This window comes from Notechis scutatus, chromosome Z (assembly GCF_049901735.1).
Source record: "Notechis scutatus isolate UNSWTSFEM ecotype Mainland chromosome Z, rNotScu1.2, whole genome shotgun sequence".
Taxonomy (NCBI): domain Eukaryota; kingdom Metazoa; phylum Chordata; class Lepidosauria; order Squamata; family Elapidae; genus Notechis; species Notechis scutatus.
In genome coordinates, this window is record NC_142025.1 from 141467770 (window position 1) to 141475535 (window position 7766).

Below are 7766 nucleotides of genomic sequence, written 5' to 3' on the forward strand. Positions count from 1 at the left end.
ACCCCCCGGATTGTTAGCACTTAGAAGAGGGTGGGTTAGATAATGCAGAGAAATATAAATAAAATATTGATTGATTAGATTCAAAGTGATCTTTTGTCTAGTATCCTCTTTCCCATGAATATCAGCCAGATGTCTCTTTAAGCCAGTAGTTCTCAACCTTGGCAGCTCGAAGAGGGTTGGACTTCAACTCCCAGAATGGGCTGGCTGAGGAATTCTGGGAATTGAAATCCACTGCTCCAAGCTAACATGGTGAATCTAGAACACACACACACAACACACACACACACACACACACACACACACACACTACCAGAGAAAACAGTGTGTGTATGTAAATAGTGTGTGGGTATGGGTGTATGTGTATCTATATCTATATCTATATCTATATCTATATCTATATCTATATCTATATCTATATCTATATCTATATCTATATCTATATCTATATCTATCTATCTATCTATCTATCTATCTATCTATCTATCTATCTATCTATCTATCTATCTATCTATCTATCTATCTATCTATCCAAAGGTCGTACATGTCTAGGATTTGATCAAATGATAAGCCAGATAGAAACCAGCAAGATGGTGTTTTCTAAAATCAGAAATGTGGAAAATGGGGAGAGCTATGTTGAAACTGCCTTTTCAAAGATGACTAATGTAGCCAATAAACAAATCTTAGCTAACATAGTCCACAGAGTTGATATCTTCTGGACTGAATTAGCTGGAAAAAGTTTGCATTAGTTAGTGATTGTATGTGCATCATTTAGGAATCATCTAAGGATCAAGAATCCATCAGAAATTTGAAATACAATGCTCAGGTTTAAACAAACAGCAATTTGCTTCCAGAGAATCTACAAGAATCTTTATTTTGTGTCCTGTAAATAACAATTGTAGGCAAGAGAGATGTGCTTCGTGTGATGAACAGATACAATCCTACCCCCATGTTTGAAAATTGGGACCCACCCAAGGGGCTTTGCATGTCTGTGGCTTGGAAGCTTCAAGCTAATATGTTCAGATCCTAATAAAATCTTCATTTTTTTTCACATTGATGTTTACAGGTAGTCTTCAACTTATGACCAGAACTGAGCCCAAAATGTATGCTGCTGAGAAATTTGTTCAGTGAGCTTTGCCCCATTTTATGACTTTTCTTGCCACATTTGCTAAGTGAATCATTGCTTTTGTTAAATTAGTAACATGGTTGCTAAGTGAATTGGGCTTCCCTGTTGACTCTGCTTGTCAGAAGGTTGCAAAAGGGGATCATATGACCCAGGGATGTTGCAACCATCATAAATGTGAATCAGTTGTCAAGTGTCTGAATGTAAATCATGCGATCATGGGGATGCTGCAACGGCCATAAGTGTAAAAAAAATGGTCATAATTCACTTTTTTCAGTGCCATTGCACCTTCAAACAGTCACTAAGTGAACTGTTGTCAGTTGAAGATTGCATATGTAATCTTGGAATCTTCCAAATTGGGAGTGGGCAGCACCAAGAGCCACGGTGGCGCAATGGTTAGAGTGCAGTACTGCAGGCTACTTCTGCTGACAGCCAGCTGCCTGCAATTTGGCAGTTCAGATCCCACCAGGCTCAAGGTTGACTCAGCCTTCCATCCTTCCAAGGTGGGTAAAATGAGGACCCAAAATTGCTGGGGGGCAATATGGTGACTCTGTAAAACCGCTTAGAAAAGGCTGTAAAGCACTGTGAAGCAGGGGTGGGAGTTCAAAAATCCCACCAACCAGTTCACTGCCCAGTTGCTGGGTGGGTGTGGCCATGGTGGGCAAGGCCTATTGGAACTTCCTGTTTCCAGTTTCCGGTGGGCCTCCATAGCCTGGGGGAAGCCATTTTCGCCTTCCCAAAGGTCCGGAAGCCTCCCCTGGGCCTCTGGGAAGGCAAAAACGGCCTCCCCTGGACTCTGGAAGCTCACCAGAAATTAGAAACAGGCCCGTTTTGGACTTCCAAGAGGCCCATTTTTCACTTTCCCATGGTCCAGAAGCCTCCCCCAAGCCTCTGCAAGGGCAAAAACAGCCTCTCCTGGGCTCTGGAGGCCCTCTGGAAGCAGTCCCGTTTCCAGACTTCTGGAAGGCCCATTTTCCCCCTCCCATGCAGACTCCATGCAGACCCTGCACTTACCTCCATCAAAAATAGGCCGCGTGGAGACTCCTGGGAGTAGAGGGGTGGGATGGGCGGGGCCAGCCAGTCTGTTCAAATACCGGTTCGGTGAACCAGATGTAACTTTAATATCCTGTTTGCCCGAACCGGTCCTAACCAGTAGCATCCCACCCCTGCTGTGAAGCGGTATATAACTCTAAGTGCTATTGCTACACAACATGGCAAGAGAGGAAAGAGTATCTCTACCAGCCTTCCTCGCTACTAAAGTTCCCTGGGAAGCTTACCAGCACAGTAGACTTCAGAAAATGTGTGCTATATGTTTTGCCACACTGGATGGGTTTGCTTAGCAACAGAGGTTTTGGGCTCAATTGTGGTCATATGTCAAGGGCTCCTGTATCCTTTTTTGTGAACGATGAATTCAACACTGAGCTGTGTCACTGTTGAAGTGTTATCCCTCAAACTCTTATAAGCCATCATTTTTAGCTGTTCCTTGGAATATTTAGTCTATATCTCCTCACTCTGCTCAACCTACAGTCAGTGGACCAAGGGCCTCAAGCAGAACGCATGTTCAAGCACCTAGTGACCTATCCTTCCAAAATGAACAGAGGTTCTTATAATCTGGGAAACTGGAAAGTGTGAACACTTGGTGTCTGATAAAGCAAGAACTCAAGTTCACTATGTATTTTTTTCCCCTCCTGTTTAAACTGGATCAGATTTCCATTTCTCAGGCAACAGTCCAGCTAGATTGGACAGCTGCATGATTCTGCCCATTCGATCTGAACATCTAGAGAAAATAAACTAAGAGTTCCATCTGTTCCATCCCCCCTCCCATGACAAATAGGGTCTGAGCCAGGGGTGGGATTCTACCTGTTTGGACCTGTTCTATAGAACCGGTTGTTATGATTCTGCGCAATTCGGAGAACTGGCAAATCATGCCCTGGCTGGCTCCGCCCCTCTCCACCAACCCCTCCCCTCCCTGCCCAGTCTGTCCTTATCGTGCATGCGCAACGTTTCGCGCATGCCCGACATTGCTGACTGCGTTCTTTCCTGCCCAGTCACTCTTTAAGGTATTTCTTTCCCCCCCCAACGATCAGCTGTTCCAGTTACGAACTAAGCTAACGCGTTCATTAACAACCCTAATAGTTTTACTTCAACAGCAGGCTCGTAATCCTGCACTTCTGATTGGCCCCCGAATAGCGAGTCGTGATTGGTCGTTTCTGGCTGATCTGATTGGCTGACAGCGGGTCGCCTCTGATTGGACGCTTCTTAGAGCGGTAAACTCAAATCATTGGTTGTTTTGACAGCAGCCAGCTCTATAAAAGAGCTGCTGCTGCCCAAGTATTTCGCTCTGTTCTGAAGTCATTAATAAAGAGTTGAAGTCACAGTTCAATGCCTCGTCTCCGTTCCTTGCGCCCATGCTTAGGACATAACAGTTCCTATGATCAGCTGTGCCAGGATTCCCCTTGCTGTCTTACTGCTTCGCCCAGGAGGCTTCCCTGAGGCCCAGGAAGGCAAAAAATGGAGGGTTTTTTTTTCCATTTTTTCCTTCCTGGGTCCCAGGGAAGTTTCCTGGAAGCAAAAACGGCCCCCAAGAGGCTTCCCTATGGCCCAGGAGGCCCCATTTTTTTTCTTCCTGAGCCCCAGGGGAGCCTTCTGGGAGTAAAAACACCCCAAAAGGCCCCAAAAACCGGGGGAAGTACTGCAAAAAAAGAAGCCATGCCCACCCAGTCACATGACCATGCCCACCTAAGACACGCCCACAGAATTGGTTGTTATAAAATTTGAACCCCAACCCTGGTCTGAGCCCTTTCCCAAGGTAGGACAAGGGTGGAATATGCTGTCTAAAAACATATGCTTGCTTCTGATCCTTTTTGTCCCAGTACATTTTCGCCCAGGGGTGGGATTCTACCAGCATAACAACTGGTTTGGTGATTGTGCACCTTGTGCGCGTTCGAGCCAAATGTGCGTTGTGCGCGTGCGCTCCATGTTTTAAAAAGCTAAAATTCCTACCTTGTAATGCACTTCCTGTGAATCAAACAGCTGAGGCCAGCAAACCGTTCTGCCATGCCAATCAGCTACATTCTAAAACCAGGAAATAAAGGACAGGAAGGAGCAAGGGTGGGCTGGCCCACATGCAAGTCACAGTGAACTGGTTCCGAGCCAGCTGATCGTCGAAACAAGGGATTCGCCCAATCCGATCCAAATCAGTAGAATCCCACCCCTGTTTTCACCTGTACTGAGTATTACCTCTAGTAAGTGAAGAATGGAGGTGGCACAGTGGTTAGAATGCAGTATTGCAGGCTGACTCTATCCACTGTCAGCAGTTTGATTCTCACCAGATCAAGGTTGACTCAGCCTTGTATCCTTCCAAGGTTGGTAAAATGAGGACCCAGATTGTTTGAGGGGGGGCAGTATTCTGACACTGTAAATTGCTTAGAGTGGGCTGCATAAGCACTATGAAGCGGTATATAAGTCCAAGTGCTATTCCTAGTGCTGTTTATGATTGAGCATCTAGTGATGGGGCGATGATTTGTTCGATATGGGCTTTGCTGCAATGGGTTTAATGTAACCTTTTTTTTTTTTTGCATTGTTTTGGATGATCAAGGGAGGTCCTAACACCACTCTATAAAGCCTTAGTAAGACCACACTTAGAATACTGCATCCAGTTTTGGTCATCACACTATAAAAAAGATGTTGAGACTCTAGAAAGAGTGCAGAGAAGAGCAACCAGGATGATTAGGGAACTGGGGACTAAAACATATGAAGAATGGTTGCAGGAACTGGGGATGTCTAGTATAGTGAAGAGAGGAACCAGGGGAGACATGATAGCAGTCTTCCAATATTTGAGGGATTGCCACAGAGAGGAAGGGGTCAAGCTATTTTCCAAAGCATCTGAAGGCCAGACAAGGAATAATGGATGGAAATCAAGGAGAGATTCAACCTAGAAATAATGAGAAATTTTCTGACAGTGAGAACAATCAATCAAATGAACAGAAGTTGCCTTCAGAAGTTGTGGGAGGCACATCACCGGAAGCTTTCAAGAAGACTGGACTGCCATTTGTCAGAAATGGTGTAGGGTCTCATGCTTGGGCAGGAGCTTGGACTAGATGACCTACAAGATCCCTTCCAACTCTGTTAATCTGTAAAGCTATTTTAAACTTGCAGATCTTTGGCGTTGAGTATTTTTTTGAAGCTGTAAAAGGATATCTGCCTGGGGTCTACATTGATTTGGGGGGAGGGCACATATAAATCTTGTGAAATAATGAACACTGTGAAATAAATGAGAACATTCTGTAGGTTATCCTTGAACTTTAGACAACCCCAGATCTATGCAAAATGGACTATCTTAATAAACTTAACAAAGTGATAGTATGGTGATATGTAGTTCCTGAAATTTTAGCGTGCTTCCTCCATTCCAGACACCAACATAAGATGAGGTAATGCAAATAAGGTGTCTCTACGACTTGGTGAAAAATGGAAAGAAAGACACCAAAAAGGTGAAGGCAAGTGAGAACTGGCAATGGTATCAAGTAGGCTTGACGCAAAATAGGGAGGAAGTGTAGGAAGTTGAAATTGCTTTTCTTCTTGATATGCAGCCTTGCCACACTTTTTTTTTCACATAGTTGACTCTTCTGTCCTTGCAAAACACAGCACATGACTAGTTTCTTCATTAGACACGACTATTTCTCCACTCCCTTTGGGTAAAGAATCAATAGGCAATATATTGTGGCTTAGGGATAAAATTAGGGCCTGAATATTTCAACTGTTCACAGGGCAGAAAAGAATACTTTTGCTCAACTGTTGTGGCCCACCAGTGGCCAGCAGAGCTGGCGGCAGACTCAGACAGTGAGGAGGTTGGGGGGGAACATGGGCCAGTCCTGGAGTCTGGGGAAGTTCTGATGAGTGCTCTACATCAGTGATCCCCAACCTTTTTTATGCCGCGGCCCGGTATCCCCAACCTTTTTTATGGTGCAGCCCGGTACCGACATCAGCTGGGCACCGCCATCTTGTTTTGATGAAAAAGTGCTTCCGGTGAGCTTTCTACCCGGAAAAGCTCACCGGAAGCACTTTTTCATCAAAACAAGATGGCGGCGCCCAGCAAGCCAGCGGCCCGGTAGGACTTGTTCCACGGACCGGGACCGGTCCGCAGACCGGTGGTAGGGGACCCCTGCTCTACATCAAAGGCAGAGATTGGGCCAGGGCCGTCCGACAGTTATCAGCTGCCTTCGGATTCGGAGGTCAGTGGGGCAAAAGAACAGCTGGAGCCTGTTCCCAACATGCACTTGTGCAGAACTGCCAGAAGAAGGGAACAGTTAAGGAACAAGGGTCAACTTGGAAGTAAAGACACAGGTGGATGGTGAATGCCCCTCTCATAGGGAATAAAGAGGAGCGAAAGGGGAGTGATGTTTGCAGGAAACAATTAGTTCATTTAATTAGGGGAAAGATTTGACTCCTTGCCAAGTATTTTCTGGTACAGCCTTGCGCTTGGAAGCTATCGGCCTGGCAACTCTCCAAGCCTGATAATTTCTGTAGTTGCAAATCACTCTTGAAAGACTGTTTGCTGGGACTTTGCTGGATGTGAATGAGAGGAATTCACATTAGACTAATAAAAAACGGTTTTGTCGGGATGAGGAGTCTGCTTCATGATTTTGTGAAGCCTCGGTCAGAACACCCGAGTGTTATTAGGCAAACAAGGAATTTGTCTCTGGCGCAGAAACTCTCCATTGCCAAGTTTGAAAAATCAGTGAAGTAAAAGTACAGGTAGTCCTTGACTTACAATAGTTTGTTTAGTGACCATTGAAAATTACAACGACACTGAAAAAAGTAGCTTTTGACCATGTTTCACACTTATAAGTATAGCAGCATCCCCATGGTCATAAGATCAAAATTCAGACGCTCGACAATTGACTCATATTTATGATGGTTGCAATGTCCCGGGTCTCATGATCCCATTTTGCTACTTTCTGATTAGCAAAGTCAATGGGAAAATCAGATTCACTTAACAATTGGGTTACTAATTAAATAACTGCAATGATTCCCATAACAAATGTGGCAAGGAAAGTCGTAAAATGGAGCAAAACTCACTTAACAAATGTCTCACTTTAGCAACAGAAATGTTGGGCTCAATTGTGTCAAGGACTACCTGTATGTCCCTAAATTTTTTGTTATTGAATACTGTAAGTCTGTTGGAGCATGAAGAAGACGGAAGCAATCGATATCATATTTTAGATCTGTGAACCCCATGGATGAAATGGTAGATGGGAATGGCCTTGGGAGACAGGAGGAAAAATGTTAGCAGACAATAGCCAGAAAAGAGGAAACTCAACCCACAAAGCAACGCAGGGGTGGCAAAGTCTGAGAAAGGACTTTGTATCTTTGACTGGAAAGGCAAGAGGTGGGGGGGGAGATGTATTTTCAGTCTTGCAAGATTCTGTTAATGTAACCATACAATAAAGTTGGAGCGATTACTTCTGAGTATGCTTCTTGTGTGGGCTACCTTGTCAAGCTGACAGTGGAGCATAGAACTTTCCCAGGGAGGTCAACTAACGAATGGTGGACCATATGCAACCCAGATCAAACCACCAACAATAATTTGAATGCTTCTATTGTTTTCTTTTTTTAATTATTGTTATTTTATTGCTTTAAAATGTTT